We start from the raw sequence: 19,440 nt of genomic DNA, 5'->3' as shown, positions 1-19,440 counted from the left end.
CTCCCTGCAGTTTGGTAATATATGGATTCCGCCTTTGAACTCCCACCTCTTATGTGGGTTTTATTGTTCTGGTTCTGAATTTGGGCTTCATGCTACGGGCTCCCAAACTGAGTCAATTGATCCAAGAACCCGCTCCGAACTCCCAAACTGACTCAAATGATTTAATCAGTGAATGATTAACCCACAGATGCAATAATTGTCCTCATTATAACTGATCTGGAAGATTAATAAACCTCACAATGCTAAATTCTCTGTGCCGACCTAATAGATACATTGTATTTTCCTTTAGTTTTTAATTTGCAGTTGAGGACTCTGGGAATCCCATGATGGTCCTGTGCTGTTTTAACCTCTACAGAACAGAATGAAGGAGTTTAATGTAGACGGATGGTAACCAGGAGGCTCTGATAGACCTATTTTAAGATGTCTTCTAAACGTCTATTTGACTTCTGATAGGAAACGATATATAGATGTATTGCAGATGAGCAAACACTTTAAAGATTACGTCTTGCAGATCCAAATGCAGATGTCATATAGACAACTCAACACTGGTTTTCTCTGAGGTGGTCGGATCACATCAACTATCCTTTTTGATTTTCAAGATGGTGACCTTTAGGTCAGGTGCTAAATAATGTGTGTACTCTTCCACATACTATTGTTTATGAATACAAACCCCTGAAAATGTAGAAAAATGTTTTACTCAAAAATTGGTAGTCAATCACACAATTAATTACAAAGAAATTGAGTGTGTTTTAGCCCTTGTGGGGCCAAAAATAAATACCACGGTAACATTTAGAGTAGGTTTAGAGTGTATTCAGATTAATACAGCAGCGACAGCGGTCATGATTCGAGTGGTTTGTGGTGAACAGAGCACCATTAACCTGTGACGAGCGTTTCTGTTTTTAATCTTTAATGCAAATCGCATTTCTGTAATTGTAGTGTACTCATGTGACGTGTCATGTGTCCTGAATCCAGCTGTGTTTCATGAATAACTGAGGAGGTGAACACTTTCTGTTGATTGATGTTGCCTATTCTTCTGGTGTCTGTGGATTTGGTTCCTCCTCCAAAGTGCATTTGCAGGGTTTTCTCCTATTTCATAGTCCAGAAAATAAAAATGGTGCATTTGATCACTAAAAGCACACATGATTTGAGAAAGGATGAGGCGCTCTGATAGACGTTTAATTCTTCAGTGTGACTGCAAGTAATAGTGCTATACATACAAAAACACTTGTTTTCTAGACTATTTGCCGTATGGAAAGTGTTTCTGTTCTCTTTTGGAGGATTGGGAGCTCAGAAAGGGTTGCAACATGCACTCCAGAGAATATTTTGTGCTGTGAAGATAAAAATTGTTCTCGGTGGGGGTTTGAGATGAGTCATTTTCACAGAAGTCCTTTTTTAAAGATCACACTCCGGTGGAACAAACTCAGTGTTATGGCACAGTCGCCTTCTGATGTTTTTTTTTATTTAAAATTATATTTATTTAAAATCAATTTTAATCTTTTTTTTTTTTTTTTTTATGCACTCAACCTTATTTTTTATTACCAGTGTGTGGAATGAGATTAAAGTAATTACAGCTGTGACATTTAACATCTATTTTGACTCATTTGACTGAAGTTAAGACATTCGTTTTATTAAAATAACTGGACCCCGCACTGAAAAATGAATGTGAAATATAGTAAAGTCACATGACAATCGCTGAATAATGTTTACCGATTCACTTGCTCTTTAAAAAAATTAGCAAAAATTGTTGGATCTGTGGCAAATTGCCTTTGTCCCACTTTGTAAATGGAAAAAAATAGCACACAGTAGTACATCTATCATTCCACTCTGAACACAGCCTAAGGATTGATCTCAAAAAGTACTTTGTCGTCCTGGAAATCTTCCAGTTTTTTCCAAAATGTATCCATTACATGATTATTCTACAAAAATAGTTGGGGGGCTTTTAAAAGCATCTCTTTTACAAACCTTGATATTTTTCCCTGTCCATTTCTCAAGAAGCAAGGAAGGGTGTGCTTTAATAGCATAACATCACTTAAACGCTTAAACGGACAAGCGTTAAAACACACGAACTGAAAGCAGCTCGTTCAGATAGTTTTAGGGGGCTGAAGCCCACCTAAAAAGTGTCTAGAATCTCTTCTGCTCTCATCTACATCACCAATAACGGCTTGCATTATGCTCACACTTCGAGGTATCTGTATTGAGATGCTGCATTGGAAATGAGGTCACTGTAACAGTAATAAAAGCAAATATGACAAGAGCAGCAAAAGTGATATTCTCCATCGTATTTGAACACTTATGGAGCCAGAAAGAAGCCAATATCACTCGCATACACTTCTGCTTTCAGATTCACAGTGTTGAGATTATGGGTTTAACCAATGAATAAATATTTTTTTTTTTTTTATGTCTGTAATGCTTTTAGTGATGGCATTTTAGGAATAATTAGTCTCGTTCTAGTCATATTTAAGTTGCAGAATATCATCTATTGACTGGAGCAACCTAGCAGCTGAGAATACCTGAGAAAGCACCTCGATTTTAGTCCCATCTATCAACACTAGAAAACACAAGAATACCTTAGAGGCTGCACAACTCTGTAGACACAACTCGAAATGAGCCCTGCACAATAGAGACACCCTAAAGGAATGCTTACACTCATTTGCATACTCTGCCCTTCTCCACCACATCCCATTACCAGAATTCTTTGGGAATGTTTTTTCTGCTCCTCCTATTCCAAAAAGATCTAATGTGTTATTTTCCCTCTCCGTTTCTCCTCATTCCCTGCTCCATTTGAGCGCAGTGGGGTTATTTATGAGAGAGATGAGTGTCAGGCGCTGGAGGAGATTTCAATCACTGCAGATCTGTGGCTGAGGCCCTGACCTCTTCCTGTAAAACACTTTTCCTGGAATGAGGAACGGGATCGAAAGAGAAGAAGCAGGGTAAAATCATTCACATAGCCTCATTTACAATGGAGCAATTAATGACGGATAAGATGTGAGTCGCTACTGAGAACAAGAACATCTTCATTTGCATTAAAACGGCTGGGAAAATCATAAGCATGCTCATCGTTTACAGTTTCAATTTCAATGTCTGAACATTAAAATGGCTTGGTAAAGATACAAAGTTTATGGACGTCCCTTGTTTAGGATTCTTGTCAAAAATGAAAATACAGAAATGAAATAAGTTTGAGTTGAGGATACTACATTTACTAAAACAGAAATGTAAAAAAAAAAAAAAGATGAATAAAAATAGTTAAAAACAATTAATAAAAAAGTCAAAAGTGCATGACAAAAATACTAATACTGAAATAAATAAAAAAATAAAAGCACATAACACAATTATTAAAGCTAAAACTGAAAATATAAAAATAAAAGCTAAGTAAAAAATATTAACAAATACTATAAAAGTATATAAATAATACAAAATTAACACCGGGGATGAATTGACTTGGATCTGTTGGCATCGTGACCTCTCTGGATTTAATGACCAGCCGTTCTGATGAAGATAAACAGTTAATCCAAGACTAACACATCATTACTCTTTCCCGACAGCTCTGAGTGTAGTCCTCCAGACGTTTGTGATGCTTTCATCGTGTGCTTGAGAGGATTCTGGCTTTGTTTCTCTCTGATGAGGGTGGCGTGTTCAGGGGTTATTTGGAAAATAACAGTCTTGCCTCGTTACCATTGTGTCCTTGAGGAAACACACTCCACCCTTGGTTTTTCTCTATAATTAGTGTACAGTAAGTCACTTTCCCTAAAAAAGCTAATGTTAAATTACCAGATGCAAATGCAAAGTCGTGACATTGAAAGCGTAATGAAAAAACTATAGTATGAGCAATTTGCAGCATGATCATTTTATACCGAATATAAGGGCTCTAAACAGATTCATATGCATAAGAACAAGTTTAAAATGTCTATATATATATTAGGGCTGTCAAATGATTCAAAATTTTAATCAAATTAATCAGAATTTTCAGTGGATTAATCATGATTAATCACTATTTGCAATTACACCTGAATCCTAACCATTTTTTTTCTGAAATGCATACCAAAAGATAAATAACAGGACACAGATACATAATTTTCATGTATTGATTCATCAATATGTGGTTCTTTTTTTCTGAATTTCAAAAGTTTAACATTTACTTAGATCAAATTTACCTGAGCACCATATCAAACCAAGAGTTTTAGGTGAACCAGTGGTTAAATATAGCCACATATCTATGACATTATGCATAGAGAAACTCGAAAGAATGAACTCAGAAACACAAACAAGCGCCACCATCACATAAGCAGCACTCTGGGCACTCTTGTTTTTGGGAGGTGTTCATTTGCTCTGCCACAATACTTTAGGATTGATATTTTCACGTTCTGAAGGCTTCAAGTGCCAGTAAAACCAAGTAAAAATGCATATGCTTTTCCAAACAGCTGTAATTTTCACTGCATTGCTATCTTGAGAATTCAGAGATTGACGAGACTTTCCTGACCTGAATAATTTGTCACACTGAGCATGCATGAAAAAATTGACGTAATTAACTAATTAACGTCGTTAACGCGCTATTTTTGACAGCCCTAATATATATATATATTTATTGTTTTGTATTTTAAAGTTTTAGCTGTTTAAATAATTATTTCAGTTTCAGTTTTAGTTATTTCAGTACATCAAGTTAAATGAAAATGAATAATGTTGCCTTGACGTTATTTGGAGTTTTTATTATTTATTTATGAATATATTTTATATTGGTTTATACAGTACAAATATATTTTATTCCAGCTAAAGTTTTTTTTATTTTTTTTAATTTTTTTTATGACACGTTTCTTTATTGATTTGGTCTTCCATTGTTCAGTGAACGGGTGTAAAATACATCAGGAAGCATGTGAAGAAGAAATGCACTGAACTGTATTTCTGAATAGTAGTGCATCATTACATTATGAGACTCACTGGAATCAGTTTTTTTTTTTTTATCTGTAACGTTGCATAACACACTTTCAATCAGCAGCAATGGATGTGATCTGGTCTCAGATCTGTATGACAGGTGCAGAATGAACTGCAAAATCATCTAACCCTAATCTGCCCTAACAAATCGTATCACATCAATCTTCCCTAACTGAGGATTGAGGCAGGTGCACCTGTAATGCAGATCTCTGATGAACGCTTGATTCTTTTAGCCCTGTGTTTGAAATCCTTCATTCTTGCTCTCTGAAGCATGTGGGTTTCCTCTGGAGAGCAGGTTTACAGGTGCGTGTGCAGGAGAAGCTGAATGAGAGAAGCGGAGGCATATGGACTGAGCAGCTGAATGTTTGTCCCTGCTGGTTTGAGCTCAGATCTGTGTCCAACTCAACTCTGAAGCTTGTTGATGTTGACCCAAATAAAATCTAGATCCATAATCTAGATCATTTGAGCTACTTTTAAAGTTTGAAAGCTGAAAGTGGCCCGTTTGTGCAACTTATAGATTTGAGGGGTTTAGAAGCATCTTTTCTCCAACTATGGAAAGTTTCCTTATGATTTTTTTTTTTTTTTTTTTTTAATTTTGAATAATATATATATATATTATTAATGTATCTGTCTATCTATCTCCTGTTGTCTCTCACATCCAGATCCACCCACATGTTTGTTTAGAGCTGTTTTGGCTTTTAAAAAGTGTTTGTTCTGTGCATATTTCTCACCCGATTCATATTTTAGCTGAAAGCTATATTGCAGTATGTTAAAATCATCTTAATGATGGATTTGTTTCTTAAAAACATGCAGCTTTTCAAATCACAAGACATTATCTGATGGACTGGAGTGGTGTGGATTACTTGTGATGTTCTTATCAGCTGTTTAGACTCTCATTCTGACGGCACCCATTCACTGCAGAGCATCCATTGCTGAGCAAGTGATGCATACTCATCCACAAATTGTCAGTTTTGGGTGAACTTCAGATGTAAAAAGTGAAATTTCATGGTTTGTCTACCATAAAATTACTATCTTTGTCTTCATTTTGAAAAATATAGCTATCGCTTTAAAAAAAAAAAAAGTAAATTATTTTCTAAACGAATAACCTCCTTTTTTACTATGATGTTTAACAATAAAATGCACATTCTGTTAATTTTTAAATCACTCTTGAAGTCTCCTTTACTGTTTAAAAAAACTAAAACAAAACTTTTAAGGTACATTTACATTAATTTAGCAGATGCTATATTCAAACGCTTGCATAGAGAACAGAAGCTGGGCAAGCAATGAGTCTATCAAGCAGTTATCTGATGTGACCTTCAACTATCAAGCTGAAACCTGCTCTTATAAGCTCCAGCGACCAGTTTCATCATTTAAAACTCATGACGTGGTTTTTTTTTTACAAATGTTCTTGCCTTTCACTCGCCCTTTGGGAGCAGATGAGCATTTGATGTGTGAGTGAAACTTCTACATTTGTGTGTGTGTGAAGCGGTCGAACCTTCTGCTCATCCCCTGCGGCGTCAGTGATTACAGCGACAGCAGAAACATGACATCCGTCCCTCTCAGCTGGGGATGATAGCTCATCCTTAAGAAAGGAGAGGTCGAGATGTCAGAGCGGCCATAGCGCTGTTTAATAACACATTGTATGACCTTGAGCGCACGGCCACATGTGCATACATGTGTGCATTTACATGCAGCATCTTCATATAGAGAGTCTCTGGAAACACACTTCAAACATTAAACCTAGTCAAGTGCACAAGCGCCTGCGGACATGAAGGGCTCTCGCTAACATAAGAGTAATCCAAGCTTACATTCAGTGCTGAAGCACTCCGCTCGACTCTTTGCATCTCAATCTCTCGTTCATCAGTTCACACACGTCCGTTCTGCCCTTAATGCTGAGCCCAGGGATGTTTATCTCCTTGAGCTAAGTTTAAACTCTATATGAATGCAGGTAACCAGAATGAGTCCGAGCCCACGTTACAAACTTCATCATCATCATCAACACTTCACTCTAAAAGCTTCTCTGCACCTCTCCGTATCAAAACTGCTTTATATACAGTCCATAGAGACGGCTTGCATAATAGACTGCTGTGCCAATGTTTCCAATAATCAATCAATCAGTGTTTGAAAAGTGAAGGGATGCAGACGTTTCTGAAAGTTGAAAGATGTTTCATGAGAAAAGTGAGATTGCTATAGCTTTTAGAAATTCATTGCGTTCTCAGCTGTTTCATTTACATTAAGTGTATTGTCTCTCTCAAATAATCAAACTAAATTCATTTGTAGCTATAAATGAGAGATCACTGGGGTCTTTTAATAAGAGCAGCAGAATCTGAGAAGCAGGAGAATGTACGTAATTGCTTTTAATTAATCTCAGTGCTCAGATGTTAAAGATATCTGATTTGCAAATCAGATGAGAAATATTTGAGATCATATTGAAGAATCTGACTTTTCAGATTGAGACCGTTTATATGTGAAACATGGGCTCTTTATTTAATATTATTGCTGTCTAGAACCAAATGAGATGTTAGAGAGATCGCATCTGTGATTTTTCTAATGAATAATTTGGTATTAGAAGTATTAGATGAGATTATTTGAGTTCATAAGGAAGAATCTGACTTTTCAGAGCGGAATTTCAATGCAATGCAAAGTTAAGCAGACATTGTTGAGATGTTTAGACAAGAAATATTTCAGACCAATGTAGATTTTCAATGCAATGCAAATTTGAACACAGTTTGAGACACATCATGGGGTCTTTAAGGAGAGAATTCAAGAGAAGCATGAGACTGTCATTGCTTTTTATTGAAATTTGGATCGAGATGTTGAGAAATATTTGCGTTTGCATTGAAGTATCTTACTTTTTAATGTAGATTTCCAAAGCAATGCAAATCTGAACATATTTAGAGGAAACCTGAGATCACTGCCTTATTTTAGGAGCAGGAGACTGTAATAGCTCATTCGATCTCATCGCTGTCTATGAGAGTAGATTGAGATGTTGAGGAGATCTCAGTGCTATTTTTTCTGTCCTCTGGGATGTCCAGTCATCTCTACACCCCCGTGTTCACCGTGTGATGTGAGACTGAAGCGCTTCTCGCGTTCATCCAGTGTTTGGTGTGGGATCCGCAGCAGCAGCTCGTCACGGAAACCCGTCGTCCTCGTGCAGGGATGTGATGCGCGCTCGCCGTTTGTCTTCAGCATTATCGGCGCTGGCGGAGGAGCGGACGCACGGTAGCGGATTCTCTCCTCAACAGCTTCACTAGAGGATGTACCGTGTTACCGGAGGAGGACGGCGGAGAGTCTTTCCGGGGGCCCTTCCGTGAGAAACGAACAAGGACGGAGCGGATAGACACGGATTTTGGACTCGATCTGTGCGGTGAGTGAACCTGATACTAACACTGTCGTGCTAAACATGAGTGGCACGCATGCATTCACGCTGCTGTCAAACATGCATGTAAATTCCTGCTGCATCGGGGCTGACGCATTTTGCAGTTGTCTGTGTGCCAGGAGCCAAAGCTGGAGCTCCATTCAGTCTCGGTGCTAAAGTTATTTAATATGCGTTGATTAATTTTTTGGCATTCACATTTATGGAAGCTTTGCTTTGGCATCTTCAAAGACATTTTTTTACAAGACTGTCTGTTCTTATATTATATGTCAAAGTTGTTTCATTCCATTAATTGACTTTAATTGGCGCACATCTCGAGTATATAGGCGCTATATTTTTGTAAATGCAAACTTGGCGTCTTATTTGTCTGTAGATTTTCTGAAATGCATCACGGTTAACTCTTTAATGCCTGTGTAGTTACTGTAAGAGATGCTGAGATGTTCACTGACAAGTAAACTGTCAGTTTATGTGAAAATATCTGTGATTTTTTTACACGTACTTTTAAATTTAATACACAATTGTTTGGGCATCTTTAATGGGGTGCTTTAAAAAATATATTTTCTCAGAGTTAATGCAATTGATCATATACATATCACAATTGGTGCACATTCAACACAGATGTTGCACAACTGTAAAAAGAGCAGATGTTTCTGTGTTAACTGACCCTTAGAAATGGCTTGACTTGAGTTTCCAGGTTCTTTCAGTCGTATAAATGTTTTACTTGAATGAAAATTAGCTATTTTGTATATGCATCTGTAGAATATCTGTTTGTAAGTGTTCAGTGTTTGTCTGCAGCCTGTCTGAAATGCATCATTACCTCTTTTAGTTAATTATCTAAGGAGTTGCTGTAAAAGAGACTATTAAACTAAACGCTTCCTTTGAAAAGGCAGAGATTCAGTGCATGATATCACTTGTCAAGGTACTTAAAGGGGTAGTTCACCCAAAATGGAAATACTGTCCTCACTTACAGTATTTTTCTGTGGACAACAAAAGAGTGGTTGATTTTATGCCACAATGCCCATCCGTAGTGACCATGCATGTTAAGCTCCAAAAATTTAAAAAGTATTGCTTTTATCGATAATGCATTATGAGGTAATTTGTGTGAACTTGATGCATCCAGGTATCCCAGAATGCATTTCGCACCAACCAGCAAGTTTTAATGGCAGAGGAGAAAACATGCATTCAGTGCTCATGAATCCTGCTGAGTTCTGGTTCTGATGCCTCTATAGTGGTTAAACATGCAACATAATTCATTTTGAGTAAATCTAACCGGCAGTCTCGTGAATCTATTATTTGTTCCTGGTCATATCGTTTTGGCTGAGCACAAACTTATGTTTCATAATTGTATATATTTATTTAACTTTACCGTAGCACAGCACTGTTGTTGTAGCATGTTTGACTGACTTGTTTGCTATTATATAAGCATCTTATAGTTTTATAATGGCTATTATTATTCATTAAAACTGACCTTTAACAAAAATAGGCAGTGTTGTGCTTTAGGTCATATTTTATTACACATACAGTGAAGATAATCAGAGTATGCATGCACATATGTTTTATATTTTTAAAAAGGAATGAAGGGCTTGTGTTTTATATAAATATTTTTTGTCAATTGTATACGTAAAGTGAAGGTTATCAAAATATGTATTAGTTGCCTTAACTACATGTTTTTGGCTATTTTCGTTTGCACTCCCGAGTCGAACTTGCCAAGTCCAAACTACCAAGAATGCAAGAACAACATTTGCATATACTTGGTATTAATAAAGTACTATGGTTTGTTTTTAAAACAGAAGAGAGATGCGTTAACACCATTGACACTTGATCACACATTGGGTCACAAAATGGCATAAATAATGACATAAATTTCGGTCTGTTTGAAAAATCTGTTTAGGGATTCTTGAACGATTCGATTTTCCACTTAAAAAAACACAACAAGATAGGGGTGAGCATTTTTGGCTCGTTTAAAACAGAATTTTTGAGCTGTGTTTTAACTTGCCTCCAGGGCGACTTTCACTGCTGGTTTAAGCTCGAGAGACACAAACACTTCTGTCGCTAAACTGTAAGCTAAAACCAGTCAGAGTTTGAACGGGGCGTCCAACAGCTGCCTGATTTAACATGTATTTAGGGCTTTTCTCCCCCCAGATGCTCTGTTTCGCGCTGGTGTGGTGCGCGGTTGTGATTGGTTCTCTCCGCAGGTTTCTATTGGGATGAACGTCCAAGGGACCTTCTTTAATTAAAAGCCTGTTGTAGTGGCGGGGGGTTTGATTGATTGTGCTTTTGGGTGTTGTGGCAAATCTAAAGACCACACGAAGGGGGTCGCTCGGCTCCACAAAGGGCTTGCGAGAATAAATCAGCATTTAAAACAAACATCGCCATTCGTCTCAATTAGCGGAAGAGCAGTGGGTCATCAGCGCAGTTTAGATGAAGGAGGCCACAGATCTGAGTGAACGCAGAACCGGTGTCTCTCCGCCACATGACACAACCATTAGACAGCAGGCGCTTTTAATGAAACACTTTATATGTGTGATGTCAACAGGGATTTATCATTTGGCTGTGATGCAGGATATGTCTCTAACAGTGCAATCAGCATCCAGAATGAACCATTTACACAGCTGCCAGTGGCATGTGGATGGAGAAATGTACTAGCCATTAATAGGATATGAGATGTTGTACATTATGATGTATTCAAAAATATGTTTTTGTGCCATTGACCATGCATGGAATTACTTGTAGTTATTCTCTCACTAAGGCTGCACATTTCATTCAAAAATATAGTAAAAACTTGTTAATCTGAAATAGTGTTATAATTAGCTATTATAGTAATATTGTTATAATTGCCTTCAGATATCATTATAATATGCTGATTTGCTGCTGAGGAAACATTTATAATTATTATCCAGGTTGAAAACAGTTGATATATGGCACCTTGATATATTTTTCAGGCTTTTTTATGAATTAAAGTTCATAAGAATTGATACAAAAACTTTTGTAACATTATAAATGTATTTACTGTCATATTTAATCAGTTTATTAATGTGTCTTTGCTGAATAAAATTAATTTATTAAAAAAAAAAACTTTCTGAGCCCAAACTTTCGAACCTACATAAACCTTTGAAACCTTTTATAATAAACCAAATATTTTGTTTAGAAGATGATGTTTTACATGTCTTGTATTTGATTCAGTGAAGGTCAAACTATCATCCTACAGTTCAGTTTAAGCCGTATACAATGTCGCCAATTGGCGAGTAGCTGTTCAGTGTATTTGCCAAGGCCAGTTTTTACTCGTATTTTCCATTTGGCAAGTGTTCATTTTGGACTCCGCATTCAATGCTTTGAAATGAGCAGCACATCAGTGTTAAATGAATGTTTGAGAAGACGGCATTGCTGTCAGTAGTGCTTTGTTTGAATGTAGCTGCATTACCAGGCCATAAAAAATTCATGGTTTACTGTTGCCTGTAGCAAAACGTAATTGGTTTTCATCTAGTTAATAGTGACTGTTGACTGAAATTCTCCTTAAACCCAAGAAAAACAGCTCCAATCATTTACCAAAGATTGAAAATATGTTTGTTTAATAGAGAAGTTTGCTGAAAAAGTCCTCACTCTCAGGCCATCCAAGATGTAGATGAGTTTGTTTCTTTATCACATTCGAAGAAATGTAGGATTGCATCACTTGATCAGCAATGGATGCTCTGCAGTGAATGGGTGCCGTCAGAATGAGAGTCCAAACAGCTGATAAAAACATCACAGTAATACACAAGCAATCCACAACACTCCAGTCCATCAGTTAATATCTTGTGAAGCCAAATGCTTCATGTTTGTAAGAAACAAATCATTAAGACATCTTAACTTAAAACTGTTGCTTTCAGCTAAAATATGAGTCAGAATATTTGGATTTGTTTGAGATAAACATACAGTTTTTGGCTTCAAAATACATTAATTGATTGACTGGACTGGTGAGGTTTACTTATGGAGTATTGTAATGTTTTTTATCAACAGTTTAGACTCTCATTCTGACGGTACCCATTCACTGCACAGGTCATTAACGATGCAATGAGTTGCTTGCTGATGTTAAACATTCTGATGTGTTAAATCAAACTTGCATGGCTGGAAGTGTCAGCATTCACTATTTTCAGGCATTATTGTCATTTTGATTATAAAGAAAAGCAGAAAACTAACTTGGCATTTGATGCAATAGGGGTAAAAAATCAATGCGAGCATATAAAGCAGTGTGATACTCTTAGTGTGTGTGAACTGGATGCATAACATCATCCGTTTCTCTGGAGGTGAGGTTGTTTTGACACATGCAAGACAACTCAGATACGTTCAAAGTTTGTCTTGTGCAGATCATGCAGCAGAGCAGAGAACCGAAGCAAGAAGCCTCTGTTTTATTGTCTTTTTCTTCTTCAGTGTTTTTGTGCTTAATAAAGCATCCACATAAAGTGATATATTTTTAATGAAGCTTTATTGTTTTTATTTAGCATGCACATATAACATATAATAAAACTCTCAGTTACCGCTCTGCTGACGTGCATCTTGCATTGAGGAAAGAACAATTAATCAACAATCAATCTGCTGTCCAATCAAACAGACCCAGCGTTATGACATCATAACCAACCTCATATCATGACATTCATACTTAGCTCAGTAAATGCAAAGTTATTATAATAATAACAAACCATTGAGTGCTAAGCTGGCTTCTTTATTAAAAACAGTTATATATGCACAAGAATATATCAACATTTTTATGTCTTCAGAAATAAACTTTATGTAGTGCACATATATTTCAGGCATACCTAAAATAGTTGATTGTATAAAAGCTAAATGCAAAAAAAAAAAAAAAATGTTTTTATCTTTTTATTCTTGTGCAGCCAACACATGGCTATTTCTGAATCTGGAGCCCATAAAAAGCTCATAAAGTGACTAAAAGTAGCTCTTTACCTCAATAATGTGTATCTGTTGTCCTTGAGTGTGGATGTATTTTTAGAGAGGCCACTTTTACACCGGGGGGCTTTTGTAGATAAAATGACAGGTATATTTATTTATTTACAGTAAAGCGGTTCAAGATGAGAAGATAAAAGAGATCTGACAGAAGAAGGGGGTCTTTGTTGAGTCGAGGTTGAGTGTTTATTTACAGATTGGATGTGTCTGATCTACTGTCATGTTCACTAGATGTACTGTATTGTGATTGGTCCATGGCAGATATTGTTATAATAATGTATTTTCCAGAATATAAGCCAATTGTATAGACAGTGTTGTAGTTATCATGTATTTTTTGCTAGCCAAAACCTAGAAACGAGTTTGCATTTTAGCACGTCCTGAAGTCAGTGGTTTTTAAATTTATTTTGGGTTTGAGTTGTCTGAAGCTTAATGGTGGTGTAGCCTAGTTCATTTATAGTCTACTTTTAGCATTTTACTTGTATTTAGGCTTCAAAGTTGTGTTCATTTTTTAATATTAGTGAGCAAAACGTAATTATCATAAACTTTGGTTGGTCACAGAGCTTATTTTCTGCACTAATCCATAAGCTAATGAAAAATCCTAATAGGTTTTTGCAGAGGGAACCAGGGTGATGCCAACTTTCCTATAAAAATGTTTTATCACTTTAATTCTATATACAAAGACCTTCTGGAATACTTGATTTTGATTGGTCCGTGGCCAATATTGTCCAGAATATAAGTCACCATTTATCATTTAAGCGTGTTGGAATAAAGTCACTTATAATAATGCATGTAGAACACATTTGGATTTTAAGTTTATTCAGTTTCGCTTTAAATTCATTGGTTAAGGCTTGCCGTTTATATTAGCCTAATAGTTGATTATTATGATTTCCACTACAGTTTGTTTGTTTTATACATATATTTTTAATTCCTGTTCTGTTCTGAGTATGATTACATTTCAACCTGTCCTCCAACCAATACGCTTGTATAGGTCGTTTGTCCAAATCCATGAAATACGACCCATCAGAGCGTATACTACAATTGCGCCCCTATCGGCAAAAGGTCGTTTTCATATTATTGTTTTGTACTCTTTTATTCTCTCTCTGGTTTTTGTTTCATGTAGCTCAGTAAGTAGATTATTGCGTTATACCTTCATATGTAATCATGCTATCATGGGTTCGATCCCAGGGAACAAATGTGCACGAAAATGTATATGCTCAATAAATCATAATTTAGCATGATTTCTGTGAGGGTTAGGTTTAGGGGTGGGGTTAGGTGTGGTTATTCAAACGAATAAGCCACCTAGTAAAATATGTAGGAAATACTGTGAGATCGGTGTAAAACGTCCACACATTGCATTTAAATAAAAATGCATTTTGATTGGTAATGATGTTATACGTCAATTCATGATGACAGACGCAACGTGATACTGTCATTATTTTTATGCCCGCTAGAGGGCGCTTAACTTTAAAACGTAAATAGAGGTCGTAATAAATGCTTGCACAAACGACCTATATGGTCGTTTTTTTGTTGGAGCACAGGCTCTTACATTTAAATGATTTGTTATGGAGCGTGGGAAATTCAAATATGTTATAATGTTATGTTTGTAAACGTTTAATTTTATTTAGCCTACCACTATTTTACGTTATTTCTCAGTGCACTCATAATATAAAGCGACTCTGATGCGACTCATCTGTGTTTCGTTTTCTCAACAATGCATTTTTATCATTAGATTCAAATTATTTTCCAGAAAAATTGGTCAAAGGGGTGGCAGATTTCAAAGTGCATACTTCAAGAGGATGTTGCACAGTTTATTAATATGAATGGAAATGCTAACGTTCAGTTTTGTAGACCTCCGTAGCTTTGATCTGAGGTCAGTTCACTCAAGTTCTCATCATATTCCTGGACTATTTGTCTCCATGATCACTGCCCTTTCTAAAGCCCTTGTGCTTCAGGACACTTTCTGTCAGCTCTGATCTCTCATGTTGGTTCTCTTGAGCACAGACTGTCCTCTTCTAAAATAAGCCATCACTTTCATAGCCGCTCAGGTAATAAGAGCGTTTTAAACCATCTGACAGACACGACACTTAATTTACTATCATTTTCGTGCGACGATCCACCTGATGTTTCACTCCGAGCAGCTTGTGTTAATGCTGGTGGAGATAAGCCACCGTTTCCATTCACCGAGCCGCGGTCCCACATCACCGTTCTCGTCCTAATTCATCTTCCTCATTACTTTAGTGTCTCGCAGAATGAGAAAGAGCGACAGAGAGGGAGATGAGGAGAAACAAATGGAGAGCAGATTGTTGAAGTTTAATTGAATTCATCAGAGAAATGAAGGGAGCCGATGGCGCATTTACAATATAAGATTAGCATTTCTCTCGTGTTTGTCATGTTTGACAGTGTTTACGTCCCTGTGATCGTTTCCAGACAGAAGGACACGCGTGATAACTTCCTGTAAGTGACCCACGCCTGTGAACTTGTCCAATCAGATGGTGACAGAGCACGTTTACTGATGTATTTGCATGTAAAAAGATGCACAAATGCGCCTCGGGGAACGTTTTGTTCCCCTCATAGCTACTTATGATGCCGTTTCCCTGGGTAATTAATTAGTTTCCGAGCAGAAGTGTGGTAATACCAGATGTTTGTTCTGTTTACTACTGCACAGTTAAATATGGCAACAGTCTGTTGGGGTGTTGCTAATTGTGTAATAGCGCCTTCGGCGATAAAGACGACAAATGCGTTCTTGAATGTCGGACCCCTAGAAGGGCCCTTATTGCATTATGAAGACGTGCGTTCCAGCAGAGCTAAAGTTAAAGCTCATTTTTTTGGACCTGCTGCATTAAAACATGCAAACTCTCTAAGTTCAGTCGGGAGACGTACTGTAAATGCCAATGTTGAGGTCTGAAATACTATCTTGTAAAAAATAGACAACTTTGTTGGCCAAATCCCGGAAACAAAATTACAAATTTAAAATGTGTACATGTATGCATTTAGCAGACACTTTTATCCAAAGCGACTTACAGTGCATTCAGCGTTTTTTACCTACTGTAACAAGTTAACGTTTTAAGCACTTCAAGTCATTGAGTTTTTGCTTAAATGCTTAAAATAAGGTCTGTGGTAAGATTTTTTTTTTGTTCTATGACATCAGTAATTCTCATTCTACCTATATAAATACAGGAAGAGCTGTCGAAAGGTTAATGGTGATGACGTCCGTTCATAGTCTATATTTAGCTTATTACTTCTGGAAATTGTATTTAGTCCTCAGTTGCATTCATTTGTGAAAATGATTAATACTCAAAATGTGTAAGTATCCTGGGGTGTGTTTCCCGATAACATGTCTAAAGGCATTTCTTATGACTTATGAAAGGTATACTTAACTTAGAACATTTTGGTTAACACGTATTAACAACAAGGCACAGCTTGAGGTATAATTTAAGGATGACGTGGCGTTAAGAAGGTTTCGGGAAACGCAGCCCCGGACTTTTGCCCATCACAGAACCTACTTTCTGCAATAATCCAAATGCCAATGGAAAATTCCTATAGTTTTTTTGTCAAGGAAATCAGATTGATGCAAATGTCCTTGTTGGTCTACAAAAATACATATTTTGCCTTTTAAGTGTGAGTAATTTATTATATTTATTATATTTAAATAGCTTTTGGTAGATCCAAGGTTTTCAGGTTTAGTGCATAAACAATCCTGCTGGAAGATGTAGGAATTACAATATTATTGGACAAAAATCCTGTTCATCAACGTATATTTGTATTTTAAATACATTTATTTTTAAGCAACATGTAAATTGCAAATATTTCATTACATTATAGTAAATGCTTGCACATGATCAACGATGGAAGTATGCACCAAGTGAACATTTTTCGGCATAGTTCACTCAAAGTTATGAACAAACATTCTCCCAGAAGTTATCTGGTCTTTAATAATGTTCTCAAGATGTTAGAACGAAAACATTATGTATATCATCTTGTTGTTCATGGAGCGTTTTTCTGAAACGTTATTTTCAGACATTCGTGTACACTTTTTTAAATGTTTCAGAATTGTTAAAGTAACCTTTGATAAATTCTGAAATGGAATGTTCCCTAAATATTTGCATAACCTAGTTCCCGTAACTTTAATATTAAAATCTTCAGAGAACATTCAGAAATAACATACTTTAACTTAATAGGAACGTAAGCAAAACTATCTTAGAACGTAATTTTGTGCTCTAGTTTTCGGGAGAACACATTTGCGATAGATGGGAATGCTAATGGATGGTTCTCTTCAGATATCATAGACCTCATTGGTCTGTTCTCATAATGAGTCGAAAAGAGATCGAGACTGAAGTAACTTCCAGTTCATTAGTCACGAATGAAATCGAAGGTGAGATTGAGGCCATTGCATTATGGGATACATACATTCTACGCATACAGAAATTCTGCATGCTACCATACATATCATGCAGAAATGTTAAGGTTCCCTGGCCAGTCGGCATTGAATATAAAGGTGCTGTAATGTGCGACATTTCGGAGTGCATATTCTAATTAGAAAATTTCTGTTTTCTAGACAGACAAGCTCTAAAAAGCAGAGCGTTGAGCAGACAGAAAAGCAGCTGAGCCTTTGGTTTGCTTGAACAGCCGTGTTTCCAGTACAGACGAAACGTCGCCAGCACTGCTCAAATGAAATTCAAGCACTTAAATCCCTCTACGAAGTGCTTCTTCCTCAAATATTTACATTTAAATGCATTCATTCATCAGATAGCGGCTCACTGTTAGTGCATACATTTAGAATATGCCGTGGATGCAGTTTAACACGAGTAAATTTGTACCTGACAGCACCAAAAACAACTAAACATTCGGGAGACTCTAACAGACTATGCTATAAAAAGGCAATCTGGGATTTAACAGTGTTCGTTGTGTCTCATTGTCCTGGAAGGAACAGTGCTGTGAGATAAAGAGCACAGTGAAGGATCCTGCTATAAAAGAATGCTAGTCAGTATCACAATGTAAAGACTTTATTAACGTGGGAGGAAATGTCATGTGATACTATTCCAAAAGCAATTCATGCACGATCACGGAGAAGAAATAATTACTGGGTCTTGTTATATAGGTTTGTGTGAATGAACGTTTTTTTAGCTGTAGATCTCATTCTGTTTAGACACACAGAGGTGATTTGGACAGATATGGGTGTTGTGTATGCACAGTGCAAATGAAAAAGAATCGTTAATTTCATTATTTTGTGTGCGTGTGTGTGTGTGTTAAGAAAGTAGTAGGACACTGAAATCTAGTGCACACTGTATGGTTTTGTCTGTGCTTTATCATAATTGATTGACAGATTTTATATTATGTCATAATGTCATACAGTCATAATGTAATGCAGCATTACAATAAGTTTAAATGCACAAAATTTGTGTGACACCTCAGCTTTTATTCGAAACACAGCAGTTTTTCCCGTTGACAAACCATTGCTTTTTTATTTTTTTTCCAGTCATTTGCACTTCTCTAAACTCTCGTTTCTTTCATACATAGAAATGGATTAATTCGAATGAATCAGTTTATTCAAATGATTCATCAAGTTAAAAACAACTCAGAGATTAATTTGAGTCTATGCACAGATGCACAGATTTTATAATAAATAAATGAATTGTATTATATTAAGTAACTTGCAATAATTTTGCTAAAAATATTTATCCAATGAGATTTATATCGAAGTAAAATTCACTCTTGACATTCATTTAAAATAGTTTTTAATTTAATTTTAGTAAAAAATTTTGCAATTGTGTTGTGTTTTTTGTTCACAATATATATATATATATATTTTTACATTTTTTACATTCATATTTATTTATTTATTATAATTATAGTGTTTTATATTTCTGTTCATTTTCTGTTTTGTTTTGTTTTTATATTTAATCATTTTTCTACTTAAACTTTTATTTATATTTACATTTTATTTCATTATGTTTGTCAAGACAACATTTCATCTAAATGCATTTTTATTTATTTTCTGTTAAATTTCAATGAGTGTACTTAAAAAAATATTTTGTATATTTGTTTTAATAAATAAAGTAAGTTTTAGTTTTTTGTTAAGAACAACGACACATAAGTGGTTGTTAAGGTACTCTGAGCAGTGTGTAATGCATTGCTTTATGGTTGCTTGGTGGTTTTTAAACGACTTACACATTCTGCAAGGTGCTGTATCAGTCTATAAT

At 36.0% G+C, this 19,440-nt stretch overlaps 1 protein-coding gene across 2 annotated transcripts in view; it reads left to right on the top strand.

Annotated features, from left to right (window-relative positions):
• Positions 1-8,001: 8,001 nt before the first annotated feature.
• LOC127944922 (disks large-associated protein 4) overlaps positions 8,002-19,440 on the top strand; it is a 108,184-nt gene continuing 96,745 nt past the window's right edge. Inside the window, exon 1 of one of the 2 annotated variants that reach the window (XM_052541341.1) lies at positions 8,002-8,293. The gene's annotated coding sequence lies outside the window, so the exon portion shown is untranslated. The remainder of the gene's footprint in view (positions 8,294-19,440) is intronic. The other variant, XM_052541342.1, reaches the window with a different exon arrangement.

Source organism: Carassius gibelio, chromosome A23 (genome assembly GCF_023724105.1).
Source record: "Carassius gibelio isolate Cgi1373 ecotype wild population from Czech Republic chromosome A23, carGib1.2-hapl.c, whole genome shotgun sequence".
Lineage (NCBI taxonomy): Eukaryota > Metazoa > Chordata > Actinopteri > Cypriniformes > Cyprinidae > Carassius > Carassius gibelio.
This window is presented reverse-complemented; position numbering and strand designations above follow the sequence as displayed.